Source organism: Girardinichthys multiradiatus, chromosome X (genome assembly GCF_021462225.1).
Source record: "Girardinichthys multiradiatus isolate DD_20200921_A chromosome X, DD_fGirMul_XY1, whole genome shotgun sequence".
NCBI classification, from domain to species: domain Eukaryota; kingdom Metazoa; phylum Chordata; class Actinopteri; order Cyprinodontiformes; family Goodeidae; genus Girardinichthys; species Girardinichthys multiradiatus.
This window is the reverse complement of record NC_061817.1, coordinates 7167024-7186835: the sequence shown is the minus strand read 5'-3', so window position 1 is coordinate 7186835 and position 19812 is coordinate 7167024. Positions and strand designations below refer to the sequence as shown.

General features: G+C 42.3%; 1 long non-coding RNA gene and 1 pseudogene across 1 annotated transcript; both read right to left on the bottom strand.

Moving 5' to 3' along the window:
* LOC124862954 overlaps positions 1-13172 on the bottom strand; it is a 62345-nt pseudogene extending 49173 nt beyond the window's left edge.
* LOC124862956 lies at positions 14-1961 on the bottom strand. The gene is made up of 4 exons (XR_007037038.1): positions 1899-1961; positions 1776-1822; positions 142-191; positions 14-65 (listed from the first exon to the last, which is right to left on the bottom strand). It is a non-coding gene; the product is annotated as an uncharacterized LOC124862956 (long non-coding RNA).
* Positions 13173-19812: the final 6640 nt, after the last annotated feature.

Genomic DNA, 19812 nt, shown 5'->3' with positions numbered 1-19812 from the left:
GAAAAACACATCCTTACCTGCTGTTGTAGTAGCAACTGCTGCAGAATGTCTGCTGTATAGGACACCTGTTCAAGAGGAGGAGGACAACTTAAGAATATCATTGGCAATCATAAGAACTTTATTTGAAAAGGGTAATAATACCTGTTGTTTGGTGCTAGCTGATCTGGCCTTCGCTTGGTTTTGCTGAGGACCTGCAAAAAATAGTACAAACATGAGTTAATAATCACTCAGAGGTCTAAATAATCAATATACGAAGAGTCTTAACAACAATGCCTTAGAAAAGTTCTCAACCCCTGTACTGTTTTTCATCTTTGTCACATTACGACGACACAATTCATGTATTTATTTGGATTTTATGAGATAGACCAACACAAAGTAACACATGTTTGTGAAGTGGAAAGAAAATGAGACATGGTCTGTGAAATATACACTACCGGTGAAAAGTTTTAGAACGCTTTTCTCTCATGACTATTTACATTGTAGATTCTCAGCAAAGACAACAAACCCGTGAATGAACACACACATGGGATTATGTAGTAAACAAAAAGTGTGAAATAACTCTAGACATTTTTATATTTTAGTTTTTACAAAATAGCTGCCCTTTGCTTCGATTACTGCTTTGCTCTCTTAGCGTTCTCTCCTGAGCTTCATGAGGAGGTCACCTGAAATGGTCTAGAAAGAACTTCCCAGACGTTCATTGAGAGCCAGAGGTTAATATTTTAGTCATTAGAGCAAAGGGCAGCTACTTTAAGGATTCTAAAATATAACTTCATAAATATAATTTTAAGTTATTTTACAATTTTTGGTTTGCTACATAATTGTATATGTGCTGTTTTGATGCCTTCATTGAGAATCTACGTACAATGTAAATGGTCATAAACCTAAAGAAAACCATTAAATGAGAAAGACATTCTAAAACCTTTGACCAGTTGGGTAGTTGACTAGTTGACCCTAGTCTCAGGTCTTTTCAGGCCTCTTAAAGGTCTTCCAGGATTTCTCTGCATTTACCTCCAACCATCTTCAAATCAACTTTGACTAGCATTCCTTTACCTGCTGAACACACAACAGCAGATTTTTTAATTAGATTAGATTACACAGGTTGCTCTGGATCTGGATTTTTCTAGGAGAAAAAGAGTAAAGGTAGCTGAATACAATTGCATGCCACACTTCTCACCTTTTTTGGAAAAAATAACCCACATATCCTTTCCCTTGCAGTTCAGCATTATAAACTACTGTGTTGATCTATCACATAAAATCCCTGTAAAATACATTGAACTTTGTAGCTGTTTTATGATAAAATGTGCTAAGTGCTGCAATTACCTACACAAAACTGTGCCAGGAAGTACAGCAGCAAAAGGGCCCGGTAAGGTTGGCTTTGGCAAAGTTTTGCCTGAAGCAGGCTCCCTCGACCCATCGGATCTCTGGCTTGACGTTAATTGGCTAAACTCGGACTGAGGCTGAGAATGACTATTTCTAGCAGCGGAACCTACCAAAGGACTAGCAACCTGAGGGGGACAATCTGGGCATGAAACGAACTGAGAGTTTGATGCGGTGGAGGGGCTGCTGAGAATGAGGTTAAGGTGTTGGGAAAGGGATAATAAGCAGTAGGTGTATACGTGTTAACAGTTGAAGGTGACTGAAATGAGGAAGAATGAATGTTATCTGTATGGGAGGAAGGCACCGGGAGGAAAAGAATCGAGTAGGATTTGTTCTGATGATTAGTATTTATTTCATTTTATTTTAATGAGTTAATGAAAGACAGATGAGGTAAATACCTGCATTTGGCTTCCCCTCTCTGATTGGGGTGGAATGAGCAGCAGGGCTGTAACAGGAAAAGCTTTATTGCACATAAAGGGTGGAACGATTTGATCTGATGTAGTTGGAAAATAAGATCTTACCTAGTGTCTCCGACAGATGGGAAAGTTTCCTCTCTGTCTCTGAAAGTTTGTGTCTTGTCTTGGTACTGAAAACAGGATTGTTGTAATGTTCAATACTAAGAATCACAATCTCTCAGGTCAGCCAGTGTTCCTCTCAGGTTGAGTGTAATACCTGACAACCGACTCTATCTGTAGAGAGTCCTTCTGCTTGGAAGCTTTTGCCCTCCAGACAGAGCCTCTTCCTGCTCAGCGCCCCATCCAACCAGTCATGCTGCTCCTCCTCATCTTTCCTCTTGTCTTTAGAAACCTCAGATCTGCTCTGATTGGAGTTCGGAGCAGTCTCCTGTCATTTTTTGCAATAGATGTGCTTGACTTTCGGTTAACAAAGACTTTCTCACGAGAACAGGAGAGGAGGGGGCTTTTGGAGATGCCGCTGAACTTTTCATTGCTTTGGAACCTTTTCTAAATAGTCAAAACTCGTCATTTGTTGTCAAACCATATTCCTTCTGCTGAGCCTCGGTACCGGCTGTGTCGTGGTGCTGGGATGTGGTTTCTTCTCTGGGGTCGAGTCTTGACATCCTCTGTAGAAAATCTAACCATACAAAGAAAAGACGAAAAACATATTGTTAACATAAAATCAGGGGCACCTCATGGGACGTTTCCAAAGATGGAGCGACTTAGAAAATTTGACAAATTTTACACAAGGTCATCATAAAATTATGGAAGAATCTTTACTGACCAAGCTATCTGGATGGATGATAGATCGATAGATAGGATAGATAGATAGATGATATGATAGATAGATAGATAGATAGATAGATAGATAGATAGATAGATAGATAGATAGATAGTATAGATAGACTAGATAGATAGATAGATAGATAGATAGATAGATAGATAGATAGATAGATAGATAGATAGAATAAATAAATAAATCTTGAAATGAATTAAATAAAATAAGATGAAAATTTCTTTTAACATAATTATTAGTTTTATTTCATGGGGATATTTATTTCTTTCATGGAATATTTATTAATAATTTATCAATAGCAGTATTTATTTATTTAATTTTGAAGATGAAACGGCTCTCCACAGAAGCTTGCCCTATCTTAAATTTCTAAGAAAAAAAGATGCATAGAAGACTGTCTGGCCACGAGGGGGCAGCACCTTTATAAGGCTGGGGATTGCTGCCCCTAAGGCCCCCTAGGTGGTGCCACTTTATGAATTCTGACAAAAAAAAAAACAAACATGAAGGCGGAGACACCTGACAGACTGTCTGCGGGACTGGCGCCCCTCGGGGGTGGACAACATTGTGGGCTGGTAGGACCCAAATGTGACGTCATCTTCCACAAATGGATCTGATGAACAGAAACATGGTTAGGATCTTTAATATTTCATAACAGCAACTGCTTCCAATATTCAACAACAAAATTTGAATGTTTTTCCCACCTTTCAGACTATAGAGTTTTTTTTCCTGCGGTAGCTTTTCGTCCCTCCTCTCACCTGTGGGTGGTCGCTCCAGGGCTTGGGCTGAGGTCTCCAGAATATCTTGGATTCTTGGTACGTGGTCTCTGAGGGGCATCGCTCCTGGAAATATAAAGAAGAAGAGATAGCAAATAATGTTAGGAATCAAATTCAGTCAGCCAAGTAAAAGAAATTGGAAAGACTGGTAGTGTGTTGGGAAAACATTGTCTTAGTTAGCTCTGAGCTGCACAACAAAGCCCAAGGCTCATAGTAATTATTTATCATGTGAGCACTATAAATAAGGAGAACACAAACAGTAAGACAAAAGCGAAAACTAAGCTGTTCCTACTCCTTGGAAGACCAAAGTGGAGCCTCTTTTTCTTGGCATCATTTTGGCGTCTCTTAAATCCAAGCGCGTCAAGCAGGTCATCCTTGTCATCCCTTTTAGACGTCTTTGCTGATGAAGAGACAGAAACATTACGAGCTTCACTCAGAGTTCGCTAGATAGCTGAGAAACGAAATCCTTGAGTGTGCAGCTCACTCATTTGGCTCTTGAGGACAGAAGATGCTGATGCAGACGGCACAGATTTGTCAGACTTGCTCTGCTGGGGTTTAGGTTTGGGCCTGGTTTCATCTGGAAGCAGGTCATCAAGCAAACACCAGGAGGTTCGTCTGGATCTGCAGGTGTAAGAAGACTTTAATAATGAATCGTGTTTGTGCACATCAAAGTGAAAAGCAGTAAATGAGATACAGAGACCTAGAACCTTCTTGTTTCACAAATCAAGAAAGATGCAGATTTTGTTTTTATAGATCAAAAACCTGAATACATTTAAGTATCCAGACAGAGACCTCTGGTAGATTCTGTTGAGGTTGCACATACATTCTCTTTAGGTCTGAGAACATCAAAACAAACTTATTCTAAAATCAAGAATACTACTATTAACGCCTAAATGGACCTTTCACTTAAAACAAATTAAACTAAAAATAAGCAAATTGAGCAAAAACAAGAAACCGGGATGAATTCCTTAAAAAGGTATTCAATTCAAAAATACTTTATTAATCCCAAAGGGAAATTAAATGTTGTGATAGCTCATATTATGAAGGTTTCCTCAAAGAAAGAAAGAAAGAAAGAAAGAAAGAAAGAAAGAAAAAGAAAGAAAGAAAAAAGAAAGAAAGAAAGACCCTTCTTTGATTGCCTTTACTACCCGTAAAGCTGGGTAAGGGGAACATAATAATGAGAACAATGTTTTATGGAAGAACATGCTGCTTTGAATTACCTGCTCCCTCAAGATTTGGATTACTTTCCAACACAGCAGAGTCTTTGATTGGCTCTTCATTACCAACTGACTTTGTTTGTATGGGAAGCTTTTTCTTTGATGGAAATGAGTCAGCCTCCATATCATCCATACCCTGAGAAAGGAGAGTAAAGTTTACACAACGTATGGTACAAGAGGGGTACTTTTAGTTTCTGCTTTTGCTCATTTTCACTAATTTACTTTCAGGTTCTTCAGCACGTCGCTGGGATCAGCCTCATAGACATCCAAGACCTTAAACAAGATAATAAATATTCATAACGTACGGACAAGAAAAAAATGTATCCTCTGTCTTACACGTGCTCTCTTTTACCTCAAAGTCCAAATCGTCCCTCCTAACTTCCTCCGCCACACTACTGAACATGTTATTAGTGGGAGATGAGCTGGGAAAACAACAAAAAGAAACCCATGAAGACGAGTAGTCATTCATTACATTTAAGTATGAAGGAGGACTTGTTGGATTCCTTCAGCTTACGCATTTAGCCGTCCCACACGAGCCCCTTTTGATCGCACCGGTTGCTCTGATGGGACATTCATTCAAATAAATTATTATGACACACTTCAATACAGTCAATGCAATTACTGAGGTAATAATATGATTGATGTCAATATCGGTAAACAACACTTACTTGTATCACCAAATAAGCTGTCAAGTATGTCGTCATCTCCAGACAGGCCTTAGAGAACCAGAGCAAATAGACATTTAATTGGATACTGACACTGTACAGCATCCACCTAAATTTATTGACACCACTGATATGCTTTTAATTAAAAATCTTTTGAGGCAGCATCATCTCACACTGAAATAGATTCAGGAAAACAGGTAGTCACACATCAGTAATAAGTTTTTACACTCTGATCAACTTTTCAAAAGTTTTAAAAGCGCTAAGCCAATAACTGGGCCACCAATGATTTTTATGTGTGTGTGGGAGGGTGGGAGTGTACTATAAAGACAAGCATTAAAACATCACTGTCTGAACTTACTCTGGGAGGCTTTACTCGTCGGTTTTGTAGGCTGCAAAATAAATACCGAGAAAAATGTCGTGGTTAAATATTTTATTTACACTAACATGCATGGTAATCATTCATATATTTCCTAAACAATGGAAAAGTATACACAGCCGGTCAAAGGTTTTGCATGGTCCTAACGCCTTTCTCATTTAATGGTTTTCTTTGTTTATGAATATTTACAATGTATGTTGATTCTTACTGAAGGTATCAAAACTGCGAATGAACACGTATTAAATTATGTAGCGCACAAATAATTGTAAAATAACTTAAATATGTTTTATATTTTAGATTCCTTAAAGTAGCCGCCCTTTGCTGTGATGACTAAAATATTAACCTTTGGCCGTCTCTCAATGAACGTCTGGGAAGTTCTTTCTAGACCATTTCAGGTGACCTCCTCATGAAGCTCAGGAGAGAACGCTAAGAGAGCAAAGCAGTAATCAAAGCAAAGGGCAGCTATTTTGTAAAAACTAAAATATAAAAATATTCAGTTATTTTATACTTTTTGTTTACTACATAATTCCAAATGTGTTCATTCATAGTTTTGTTGCCTTTGGTGAGAATCTACCATGTAAATAGTCATGAAAATAAAGAGACTCATTATGTGAGAAAGTGTGTCTAAAACTTTTGACCAGTAGTGTTTTTAAAACAAAAAAATTTCGGAAGAAATTTAGACGGGGCCTGCCTCTTGGTGCGTGCTTCTCGGACCACAAAGTTTCTCTGGCCGTTAGGATTGTTTCGCATCAGGTTTGAGGGTGGAAGGCAAATACATCCACCTAGACCTGGTCTTGTTTCACTTGTAATTTCATACTTTTATTTTGTATGTCTACATCTTATTTTGAACGTCCGGTATGGTTGTGCTTTCAAGTATGGGTTGATTCCATTAGTTATATAGAACCTGGTTGCTATTCTAAAATAATTATGTATGCTATTATCACCTTAAAAAATTACTAGTAACTCTAGAAGACTGAGGCTTTAATTTTGAAAGTTTCAGTAAGCTTTATCTTAAAAGGCCAACATGGTCCTATTTTTAACACTGGGTGAGCTCCAAGAGTAGTGTGAAGCCCAGTCCCGCAATGATCTATTGTTTCAAATGTAAAGGCTTTTATTTTGTAGAGCATGTTTTGTCTTATTTTGAAAATTTAGCATGGTTGTCCTTTCAGGTGTGGATTATTTCTATTAATTATATAGAACCAGCTTGCTTTTCTGAAATCATTGTGTATGCTATTATCAGCTTTCAAAAATCATTAGTAAGCATGGAAGGGTGATGAAAGAAATTGCCCTTTAGGATTAATCACTGTTGTCGGATGTTGGAACAGCGGTACATGCTGTTTAAGTACCCCACACAAAATGGCCGCCATGTAGTTGCCTCCTATGAAGATGGTCAAAGGGTTAGGGGTCGGGTCAGGTTTAAGCCATAGAAATGAATGAAAAGCAATGGAAGTCAAACAAAGTCCTCAAAAAGATAGTAATCCATGTTGTGTGTGTGTGTGGGTGTGTGTCTGTGTGTGAGACACAGAGAGGCAGAAAGAAAGACAGAATCACATCCAGACATATACAGTAGGAGATACACAGAACTATAAATAGAACAGTGAGGAATGAATCAGTCAATCAGCAAAGAGCGTCAGTGTAACTTGACACCTGCTGTTCTATTTCGTATAGGCTTCGCCCTTTAAGGCTATCGCTAGTGGGTTTATCCCTTCGCGCGCAGCGCAGCACCGAAAACTTTAGTCCACGCCCACCTGCTGTGTGGGCCCCACCCCGGTCCGTATAAATTACGGTGAGACCGGAAAATGGCTCCCATTTTTTTTCAGCGACAGCTTAAGAGCACTGATTCAAGAAGAACCATGGCTAGCGTCGGCACTATCCGCCTCTGCCCGGCTTGTAACACCGGCTACGTCATGAGTTATGACCTCGGCCTTGACCCCGCAGTCCACCTGCCCTTCCTGCAAGCGTCTGCCTCTGGAAGAGAAGCAACGGCGGCTAGCCATTTTCTCCCCGCTAGAAGGACCAATGCTCCCTTGATGAGGCATTGGACATCTTTGATGCTGGGCGAGAATCGGATGATTCCGCCCCAGAGACAGCGACTGATATCTCTACTCCCTTCCTCCGGACGGAGGGCGCTGAGGCAAATGCGAAATCAGTCCAGGCTCAGGGCCTCCCGATGTCGGCGATCACCCCCTTTCCGGCGATGGGCGCACTTGGTAGCACACTGCCGGACATCATCGCTAAAGTAGCTGAGGCTAAAGGTGTCCCTGTTCCCGCGCCTTTAGCCCAGCTCCCGACTGATGACCTGGCAGGAAAATTCGCCCCAGCTCATTTAACTCGCCGAGATCCGGTTTGGCCCCGTTTCCCTGCGGTAACTGCTTACCTGTCGGGAGCAGCGGCCGAGCCGCTTCAGCTAAAGGCACCGGTCTCCACCTTCACATCCATCACAAGGGTGGAGTCCCTGACGGATCAGGGGTTTCCCCCAGTTCCTGCTCTGGAGCCCAGTCTGTCGGCAGTTTTTGGGGTTAGGTCGGCCCGGCGCGTCGGACGATGGCCTGTGCCCCCCTCCCCCAGTGATCAGATCACGACCAGACTGACTGATCGCTCCCACCAATGTGCCGCTCAGGTCGCTGCGGCGACCAACAACACCGCCTTCCTGGCCTACGCCATCTCCAAGAAGGCTCGGGAGATGGAGCTGCCTCCGGAGGATGTGGAGGAATTCTGCAATCTCGCAGACACCATCCTCAACCTCTGTGTGGCGTCGGCTGTGTGCTCCTCCCGCATCGCTGCCTGGTAGACCCTGCTACAGCGACAGATGTGGCTTCGGCTCTCCTCCTCCATCCCTGAGGATTTTAAGAGGGAGTTACTGGAGGGGCCAATCAGTCCGGATGGGCTGTTCGGTCCTCATTTCCAGTCAGTGCTGGGCCAAATGCAGACCTCTCAAGAGGAACTTGAGCGGATCAGGAGACATGGGTCTCTTAATCGCTCTGGCTTCCGGTCGTCCCATACCACCGGCCGCTAGCGGGATCGCCATGATCAGCGGCAGCAGCAGAGACGCTCCATGGCCGCTGCCGAAGCTCCCGAGTTCCTCCGCCCACTGCACCGTCTACTCAGCCACAGCAGCAGCGCAGAGGTCGGCAGTTGGCGTGCGCCTGGTCCAACCCTCCGCAGGAGGATTTAAAAAGTGACTGGTGGGGGGGGGGGTGTGTATAAAACTACTGATTGTTTTGAAATAAAACACATACATTTCTCTAAGAGCAAGTTTCCGTTGTATTCCGGCTCAGCCAGATCGTACTGTGCTTTCCTCACACACATCCTCCACTCGTAATGAGACGGCCCCTTTTAAATGGCCGTTTAAGAGGCCCCGCAATCTCACAGTTTTCAAGCATGACTCCACGAGAGCATCCTATGCTGCTCCGGTAGAGCCGCGCTCGCTGCTTTCCCCCTCCTGTCCTCCCCAGCTGTCAGTGGGTGAGATCACAGAGGATGCACAACAGCAGCTCCCTACGAAGCGGTGCACTAGTGATGCCCCCGCTCAACACCATATGAGACGTCTTCAGAGATGGTTCATCCGCCTGCGCATAGATCCTGTGCGTCAGAAGAGGCGGATGATCTCAGTCCCTCCTTCAGTGGGATCCGACCTGGCCCATTGGGGAAATCCCCGCATCCTGTCAGAGGGAGTTCCCCTCAGCAGACCGGCGTCACACGTCTCAAGTGTTCACAGACGCATCCCTGTCGGGATGGGGAGGAATGTGTCAGTCTCAGGCGGTGGGAGCACAGTGGCCAGACCACATGTCTCTCCACATAAACGTGCTGGAGCTTCAGCATGTTCTGATCCACACAGACAACAGAGTGGCAGCAGCCTACATTAATCACCAGGGAGGTGTGCGCTCGGCTCAGCTGCTAAACATTTCCAGGCGGCTGCTGTGCTGGGCGCGCATGAACCTACTCTCCATCAGAGCAGTGTACATCCCCGGCGTCCTGAACAGAGGAGCGGACATCATGTCCAGAGGTGGTCCTCGTCCCGGGCACTGGAGTCTCCACCCCGAGCTGATTGTTCAGATATGGAGCAGATTTGGGAAAGCCGCAGTGGATCTTCCGCCACACGGGAGAACGCACATTGCCAGTTGTGGTTCTCACTGAGCCCACGGGAGGATCCACCGTTAGGAGTGGACGCCTTTGCTCATAGTCCGTGGCCGAAAACGCTCCTTTATGCCTTTCCACCAGTTCCGCTGATCCCACGGCTCCTGGATTGAATCCGAGAGGAACAGCTCTCAGTGATTCTCGTAGCCCTCGAGCGCAAAAGCGCGCCATGGTTTCCGAGCCTGCAGCAGCTGGTGTCAGGTCGCCCGTGGCAGCTGCCGTGGAGAGAGGATGCACTCCTCCAGGCGGGAGGGGCGATCAGGAGCGTCCCAGAGTTAGGTCAACGTCTCCGGGTCTGGCCGCTGAACGGGAGCGCTTAGAAAGGCTGAGTCTCCCGCACGATGTGGTGCGCACGATTCATGGCGCACGGGCCCCCTCTACCACAGCGTCATATGCATCAAAGTGGGCAGCTTTTCAGCGCTGGTGCGCAGAGAAAGGCGTGGAGCCTTTTTCATGTCCATTAGGCTGCGTGCTGTCATTCCTCCAGCAGCTGATGAACAGAAATTTAGCTTTCAACACCATTAAAACTTATGCTGCAACTATTTCTTCCTGTCATGAGGGTTTTGGTGACAGAACGGTTTTAAACCACCCACTGATGAAGCGTTTTCTGCAGGGTGTACGTAGACACAGACCCGTGTCACGCCCTCTAGTCCCTCAGTGGGATTTAGTGCTCGTCCTGCGCGCACTGGTTAAAGCCCCATTTGAGCCCTTAGATCAGGCTCCACTTAAAATTCTGTCTTTTAAAACAGCCCTGCTGTTAGCTCTGACATCTGCAAAGAGAGTGAGCGATTTATCTGCGCTCTCTGTCGCTCCTTCATGTCTCAGAATACGAGCCGAGGGCAGCTCAGCTGTGCTGCGTCCTAACCCTGCTTTTACACCTAAAAGCATCACGAGTTCGTTCTGATCGAGACTGATAACTCTGGATGGCTTTTATCCTCCTCCTCATAACTCTGAAGAGGAGGCCACCTCTCATCTCCTCTGTCCCGTGCGCGCGCTTTCATGTTACGTAGCGCGCACGGCTGCACTGCGCCGCTCCCAGCGTCTGTTCCTACATTACAGAGAAAACTCTGCAGGACGTCCTCTATCTGTCCAGCGCCTCTCACATTGGCTGTGTGAGGCTATCTCATAGGCTTATATTTCCTCTGGATTGGATCCTCCAGAGAATCTTAGAGCTCATTCAATCAGGGGGATTTCATCCTCCACGGCTCTGCATGGAGGAATGACATTGGAGGACATCTGCACAGCAGCCTCATGGTCATCTCCATGCTCATTTATTCGTTTCTACCTGCGAGATGTGTCAGGTTTCTCCATGACTCATTCTGTTCTCAGGGTTTTGACAGAATGACTGTTATTTCATCACCCTTCCTGCATGCAGACGCAGGGTGCCATAATATTATTATTAGCCACTGTTCGTGACTTATGATGTTATTGTCACTGCGGCTGTATTCATTAAGCCTCTGTGTGAACAGAGGTTTTTTCTCCTCTGCTGGTTGTTCTGCTGCATCATTACGCATGATCCAGCTGCTGATCTGTCTCCACGTTCCCTCATGGAGATTTTTGACCTGCTCTGCTCATCGTTACACTGTTACAGTTCGTAACCTTCATTTTCCTATTACAGCAGCAGGTCTGTTATCTCAGCCTTTCCCTGACCAGATATTCTCTCTGTTCATTGTGATGCGCAATGAACAGCCTTCTGAATGCGTCATGACGCATTCAGAAGGCTGATTTTTGGTGTCATTAGGCGAGCAGATGTTCAGTTGTGGTCTGGATGGACCCAGTGAGGCATAGACTACGTCCTGCTTCGCCTTTAACCCACTAGTGATAGCTTTAAAAGGCGAAGCCTATACGAAATAGAACGTTGGTTCTGTAATGTAACCCCAGATTCTATGAGTATAGGCGCAGCCCTTAAAGCTCTGGGCCTCACTGGTCCCTGAATGGTTGAAGAAAAAGCTATTGAGAGCCGTTTGTCCGGTCTCACCGTAATTTATACGGACTGGGGTGGGGCCCACACAGCAGGTGGGCGTGGACTAAAGTTTTCAGTGCTGCGCTGCGTGCGAAGGGATAAACCTACTAGCGATAGCCTTAAAGGGCTGCGCCTATACTCATAGAATCTGTGGTTACAGTACGTAACCAACGTTTCTCATTCACGCAGCACCTCACTCTCTGTCTGCCCCTGGCCTGGCTTTATAACATGGAGGCGCATGCTCCTGAACTACTGGCCATAACTCGGAATCCGTAGGGGCTATCGACGTCATTCTTGGACCGTTTTTATCAGAAGGGACAGGGGAACATTAATATCCATCCTTTTTTGTTGATAATATAGTAATAAAAACACAACACTAGGTGAAAAGAGAGGGAAAATGGAGAAAAAGACAAAAATGCCTGAACATGCTTCCGAACAAAGTCTAATATCTCGGTACATGGTATTTGAAAAAATTGTAAACTGTGGGCAACAGCCGTCCCCCATCCCAAATCATGGAGATTTTCATAGCTCTATGTCATTCACAGTATAAAATAGGGCGATGGAAAGAAATTGTGTCAGTCATGGATTACTGGTCAAACTCTCATTGAAAATACATGGGAGAAGGCCCACAGAAATCTACTGACTCTTAGCGATCGAGGGGGGTTTGACAGGAAACCGTGAGACCTAGAACAATTTTAAAGATATTGTGTGAAAGCAGAGGCCCAGCCCTACAAACTGACCAAAGATGGTGACTTTAGAGCGACATTTGTGGCCGTGAGGGCAAGTCAAAAATCATTTTTCCTGAAAAAAACCCTGCTTTCTACACTCCAGTAACTGCCATCTCCACTGTTTAGAGTGTGATTTTCTCGCAAACTTTGTGTCACTTCGAGTCTAATTTTAGAGAAACCGTAGCAGTTATCAATAAACCGTTTTCACTTCTGAAAAGCCAGCGGATTTCTCTACAAACTGAAAGTCCAACTGTGTTTCTAGGTGAAAGTATGGCGATACAGCAGAGCCTCAAAAACAGTGAATTGTGAGGATTCCTTCCTCCCCTGACTCCATTCATTTCTATGGGATTTTAGGGGGGGTTTTTCGTTAATTACGTCGCCATGGTAACTCGAAACGCCAATAAAAGTAATAGCACACCTCCCGAGACCGAGCCGGACGTTTTGATATATATATTGTGGGGGTGCACGCTGCGGTTTGGGCCGCATTAATCTGGACGGAAGAATAATAATAAAGATTCCAGTTTAGAGGTGAATAGTAATAGGTGCCTCCATGCAATGCATGGGGCATTGAATGCATTGCTCCTGTGCAATGCTATGGCAAGCCCCAAATATATTGTTTAACAGTTTCAGGACAATCTTTAAAATTAACAAAGAAACAAAAACTTTACTCACCATATTTAATCTTGGCTGGTAGGGAAGAGATTTGAAGGAAGCTAACAAGCTTAAGCTAACTAAATCTGTTTAGGCGTCTCCTGTTTCCATTGGTAACCGCTTAGTTACTCTACGCAGTGTTTTCTTTTCTTGTTTCTTAGCGACAGAAACAACTACAGACAGCGGGTTTGATTGTAATAGAGAAAACTCCCCCTTTTTTCATATAAATTTTGTCTTTAGCGTGTAATATTTGCCCTGTTCTTAAGTGAGCCGACATAACGGTAACATTAATCCCGCAGTCAGCAAACCCGTCACGAATACCATGGCTTGTTAGCCCCGTTACACACTTTAACTAATCAAACCTTATGATTAGCGATATACAAAGACAAAGAATATGATGTACGAAACAATGGTGCTCAAGGTTTTGTTCTAATCTGTACTCCTGAATAGTTTCCATGCAGACTGTTACACCGGTAAAGCATGAGCTTCCTGTTTCAGCTGCATTGTGGGTAGTGTAGTTTTTATTGAGTTTTGAGGGTAAAACATTGAATTTACAGTACATCTGGTTTGGAATGTGTTTAAAAAAGCAGCTTATTATGCATACTAGCTGACATTTTTATCAGAGAGATAAAACAATGAGATGTACTAGACAGGTTCACCACTAGATGGCATCATAGGTTTAAAATTAGTAATGGTGAAACCAGTAGCAAGTAAGGTCAAGGCTTGATGAGACGTCAAGTCATTGGCAGTGAGCCTAATCGTCTGTCTTTGTCTATTGAGTCAGAGATGAAATACACAAAACACCTAATTTTCCATGTGAAATATTTATTCCTTAATCATGTACAATTAAATGTGCAAATAAAGCCACCTGACTGATACAGTGTCTTGCTAATTTATTAATTACACATATATTCATATTGCAACTACATTGTACTGTATCGGCCTTTGTGTGAAAGACCAACACAAAGTAGGACAGGCTATGTTTTTTAGAATCACCTTTCTCTTTGATCACAGCTGCAAGTCTACCTCGGTCACAGTCAGACTGGATGGAGAGCACCTGTGAACATCAATGTTCAGGTCTTGCCACAGATTGGTTCATTCTAAAGCATGAATTTGCTTTGATCATGTCCTGGAGAGCTACTATCATGCGACTTTTAGATGCATCTCTTCACCAACAAACCTGAATCAAATGGTTGAATTCCCTCATCAGCATGTCCGTCAACTCTGCAGAGGCCTGAGGCAATGAGCAACTCATTTAAATCAGGCGTGTTGCAGAAAATGCATTTGAAGGTTTCAGGATTGTAGCTCTCAAGGATTAGACTTTGTTGCTGATAATCTGTACCATTCCATTGTAGTTTTAGAGTCCTTGTCCTGCTGAATGGTGAGCATCTGCACCATTCTCCAGTCTTTTGTATCCTCTAACAGGTTTTCTTCCAGGATTTCTCTGTATTTAGCCCCCTCCATTTTCCCATTAGCTTTGATCAGCTCCTCTGTCTCTGCCGAAGAAAAGCATCTCCTCATGATGCTGCCAATGTAATTTTTCATTTTAGGCATGGTGTGGTCAGTGTAGTAGTTTGATGTTTTGCAGATGTTTAGATGGCGCAAAACATCCATATTTATCTTGGAATAAAGTCAGATGGACAGAATTTGGTTTGCAACAATATTTCAAATGAGTCATCCAGCAACTGTTTAGTTGATCATTTACAAGCTTTGATCATTTTGATTTGGTATGAAATTATTATGTTCCTTAAGATATCAGATTTCTTTTATTTATTCAAGTTATCTTTGTGCCAATCCGATGGTCTTGATGATTATTTCCTCAGACTTTCTGAATCTCTCCTTTGGACTTTTATTGCTTTATCCAGCATCCAGGAAAAACCTGGAAGCACCTTCAAAAAGGCCAGAGAAGTATTCATCATAAACTCTTTAAAAGATGATGGCAAAGTCTGGCTCTGTGCCTGGCCCTGTGCTTCACTGAGTTTCAGCAGGACACACAACACCATACAGAGGCATTCCACAGCTTTATTTAATCACGTGGCGTGACAACAACGTAAAGCTGCACAGAACGATTTTACATGCCAAATTTAGCAAAGTGCATAATGTCAGCCCTTTGAAATCAGGAATGTTAAGATCTGCAGATACATGCTGTTTTCCCACAACCATATTTATTATAATGAAACATTCCATTTGTCAAAGAAGTCATAATCAAAGGAATTATTGTGGTGGTTGAGGCACATTTTCTCAATTTATCTAGCATGTATTTACAGTATTTATCTTAGTTTTTATGTGGGAGGTAGAAAAATAGATTTAGGTACTTAAATCATTCATTCATCTTCTATACCGCGGGTCACGGGGGGGCTGGTGCCTATCTCCTGCAGTCTACAGGCAAAAGACAGGGCAGACCCTGGACAGGTTGCCAATCCATCGCAGGGGCAACACAGAGACATATAAGACAAACAACTATACACACATCTATTCACACCTAAGGCCAATTTAGAGAAACCAATTTACCTAACAGTCATGTTTTTTAACTGTGGGAGGAAGCCGGAGTACCTGGAGAGATCCCAAACATGCACAGGGAGAACATGCAAACTCCATGCAGAAAGACCCCCAGCCAGGAGTCAAACCTAGGACCGTCATGCTTCAAGGCAACAGTGTGACCAACTGCGCCACCGTGCAGTCCCATAATTAAATCAAAGAAAACAATTTGTGTTGCAGCAAGAGGCTTAGGCACCTTCTGTCCAAAACATTTTGTTTATAAGGAATTATCTCTAATGGAAGCTCTAGTAGTTCTAAATAAAAAACATTTTATATGTATTTATGTTGACTCACACAAAAAAAATACATTTTAGTTATGTTTAATGTCCATCTGTGAGCAGAGCAGACGATGACAGAAAAAAAACTCAGATTTGACACCTTCCTGCATAAAGATCTGCAGAGATGAAGATGTGTTTATTTGCTCTAGGTTACATAAACACTAAGACTATTTCTTTTATTTTTTTTGTGTGTAGTTTTTTTCATAACACTGTCTACAATCTCTTTAAATCTTTCTGAACACAACCCTTTAAGTGCAGTGCAGGTCAAAGTTGTATTTGCAACTAATAGCAACCTAATACAGAGGTGGGCTCAAGTCATTACTTTATCCTCCAAGTCTCGAGGATAAAGTAATGACTCTCACATCTTTCCATTGAAGTCATTCCAATTTAAGTCTGAAACAATTACTTTGACTAAATACATATTTAATAATAGTTTTCAAAAATGAGTGACATCGCAGGTTTATTTATTTGGTAGGATGAGCAGAAAGTGCAGCCGAGTTTATTTTGCATTTCACTGTGAACCGAACGACAACATAAGGATTTAGTAGTTTCTGCCCCTTTTTTTTTTACCGTACCCTACCCATCCCTTATTGAAGCAAGGCCTTTCAAAAAGGAAGGAGACTGTATGCATCTGTATGCTTTGTCTAATTAAGAGATGCTTTCTGGAAAACATAGAAAGCTTTCTAGAATTATTCAAATACAGTTAAAACCAGGTTTTAAGATACACTGTATAAATACTATATGTCTGACATTAAATCAGAATAAACCTTTCCTGTTTGAGGTCAGTTAGGATTATCAATGTTATTTCTATTTGCTAAATGCCAGAATAATGAGAATGTTTTTTTTGCTTTCTTCAAATTCAGACGTTTACATATTTTAAGATTACCATGCCTTTAAAGAATTTGAAAACGTCCACGGCCTTTGTAAGCTTCTGATAGGTTAAGTCAAAACGAGGAAAAATTAAATAAATCAGATGAGTTATCAGGAAGAGAACTGCGGACCTCCATGCATCTGTTTCGACCTTTGTACAACTTCAGATGTCTGAAAGTGTCTATTTATAAGTTTTAAACAGTAATATGCTAGCATACAAACCATGCAAATATCCAGGCATCATGCTGATTAGGAACAAGATGGGAGACAAGATGAACTTGTTTTGGTGCCCATATGTGCAGATCAGCCCCGGGACAAAAGCAAAGACCTTGTGAAGATGTTGGTTGAAGCTGCTAAGAGAGTTTCATTGTCCAGAGTGAAACAAGTCCTGCATCAACATGGGCTGAGCAAGAAGAAGCCTTTGCTTCAAAAGCAATATGAAAAAAAAAAAAAAAACAGTCTGTAGGATGGAGATATTAACATAATATTGTGTGAGTTTTTTGCTGCAGGTGGAATTGGGGTACTTTCAAAAATAGAGGGCATACCAAGGAAAGAACAGTATGTGGAAATATAAAAACATCTCAAGACATAAGCCAGGAAATTAAAGATTGGGTATAAATGGGTTTTCCAAATTGGTGATCCTAAGCACAGCATCGCATTACCTACAAGGTTCCATAGAAAATTTGTAGGCAGAGCTGCAAAGGTGTGTTTTCGCAGGGCAGCGTACAAACCTGATTCACTTACATCTGTTCTGTCAGGAGGAATGGTCCAAAATTCCAGCAAACATTGGTGACAAGCTTGTGGAAGGATACCCAGAAGGTTTGACCCAAGTCATAGAATTTAAAAGGCAAGATCTGTTAAATCTGGTATTTATAAAAAAAACTTATTTTGGTGATCCTAACTGATTTAAAATAAGAAATAGTTTAGTTTGAATTAATGCTAATAAAAAAAATGATCATATTTTTATTTAGTGCCTAGTTTCAACTGGACTTTATGTGGGAACACAGACACACATGGCAGCTTCATTAATCGGAAACTTGAGAAATTATTTGTTCTAGAAAATGTTTTGTTAGATGCAGGAAATTAAATGTAAATTGCATTAAAGTAACTTTCATTTAAAAATATTTCAGAGTTAAAGTTTTAATTTATTTACATTTTAGCAAGTTCAGTTATTTAAAAAATGATATTAAGATTGCATTTTGCAGACATGAAGGCGTCACTTTGCTGTGATGTGCTGATTTTCACCAGTTGTTTTATGTTTTTGAAACTGAGAACAAGAACAGGCAACAGTTTTGGTCATGTATGCAAAACCACTTTCCTGCCTCCATATTTTTAACAGCTTAGCTATTACGCTAACATTACCAAGAAATGAATCACTAGATGGACATAGTTTGATGATTGTGTACTGCAATTTGTTCCTTTGTCACTACCTCGCAATCACTACAAATCAAATGACCTTTGATTTCATTTTTTTTCTCCAAATGCCGCTAAATAACACTGCTGTTTTTCTTCATGCTTTTTATTCACAACTTCACTGGTTTTTGTGTCATATCTAGGGAATCTGGGTAGTTGGTATAAACTGGTTGTCAATGTTAGTTAATTGACATAATGCAAAAGGGACACACTTTTTGTTATCAGTCATATCAAGTTCAAAGGCTCAGGTCTAATAGAAGTCACAAGTCACTGGCCCCAAGTCTTTCGTGATTTCATTGTGTCGAGTCTAAAATGTTTAAAATTGTGATTGGAGTCCAAGTCATCTTATATAGAGACCACACACTGGTAACCCAACAGTAAAAGAACAGGAAATAAAGTTTTAGTCTGCTTTTAGTGACAGAAGAAAAGACTGGACTCTAAACAATTGCCTCAAATAGAGACACAGGGGAGCTTCCTTAAAGTGCACTTTATAATGTCATAACTTATCTACGCACAAATCAGGAATATAGCCACTTAAACAAGAAAAACACAAGCCTTTAGGTCATAAATAATTTCTATTGGCTCAAATTCACCATTTGTAAGGTGTCCCTCTCCCAGGAGACTATAAACCTATGCTGACACAGTTTCCACATCCTGCTTCAGTAATGAAAGCCTCAGCTGGAGATCGAGCGCAAGGCGGTATCAGAACAGCCCTCACTGTTTGTGTAGGCCACATTGCTTCATATTTTCTCTTGGTGAGAGTCTTCGGCTGTCGAAAGCAGACCAAGGAAGATGAGATCAAACGGAGAAAACATCAAAAGGATTTTATCAATGGTCCCCTGTAGTAGCAAAAGAAACAAGCCTGGATATCCGAATCCATAAGGAAAAAACAAAAGATTAACAATTAATTTTGTTAATTTTGCAGTGCCTTTCCAAAACATTTATACCACTTGGACTGCTTTACATTTTGTCATGTTACAGCTACATAGTTTAGTGTATTTTATGCCATTTGTAAAGTAGAAGTACAATGACACAATGTGTTTGAGGTTATGCGCGGTGTTCTGCCAAATATAGTGATTTGCATGTTGGGCAAAAAGATCAATTTTGGTCATATTTAGCAAAAAACCTTCCTCCAAATGCTACATGGCTTGAAGCAAGCTGTAAACAGGCCTTTTAATTGCTTTCTTTGAACAATGATTTTCTTTCTACAATATAAAGTACCAATTGAATTCGTTGGAGTTTGAGGTTGTAATGTAACTAAATGTGGAAAATGTTTAATAGGTAGGAATACTTTTGTATTGCTCTACTGCATTGCACTCTCCACATTGAGAGGAGCCAGTTGAGGTGGCTCGGGCATCTATACCGGATGCCTCCTGAACGCCTTCCTCGGGAGGTGTACCAGGCACGTCTCACCGGGAGGAGGCCCAGGGGACGACCCAGGACACGGTGGAGGGACTATGTCTCTCGGCTGGCCTGGGAACGCCTTGGGCTCCCCCCGGAGGAGCTGGAGGAGGTGTCTGGGGAGAGGGACGTCTAGGTGTCTCTGCTGAGTCTGCTGCCCCCGCGACCCGGTCCCGG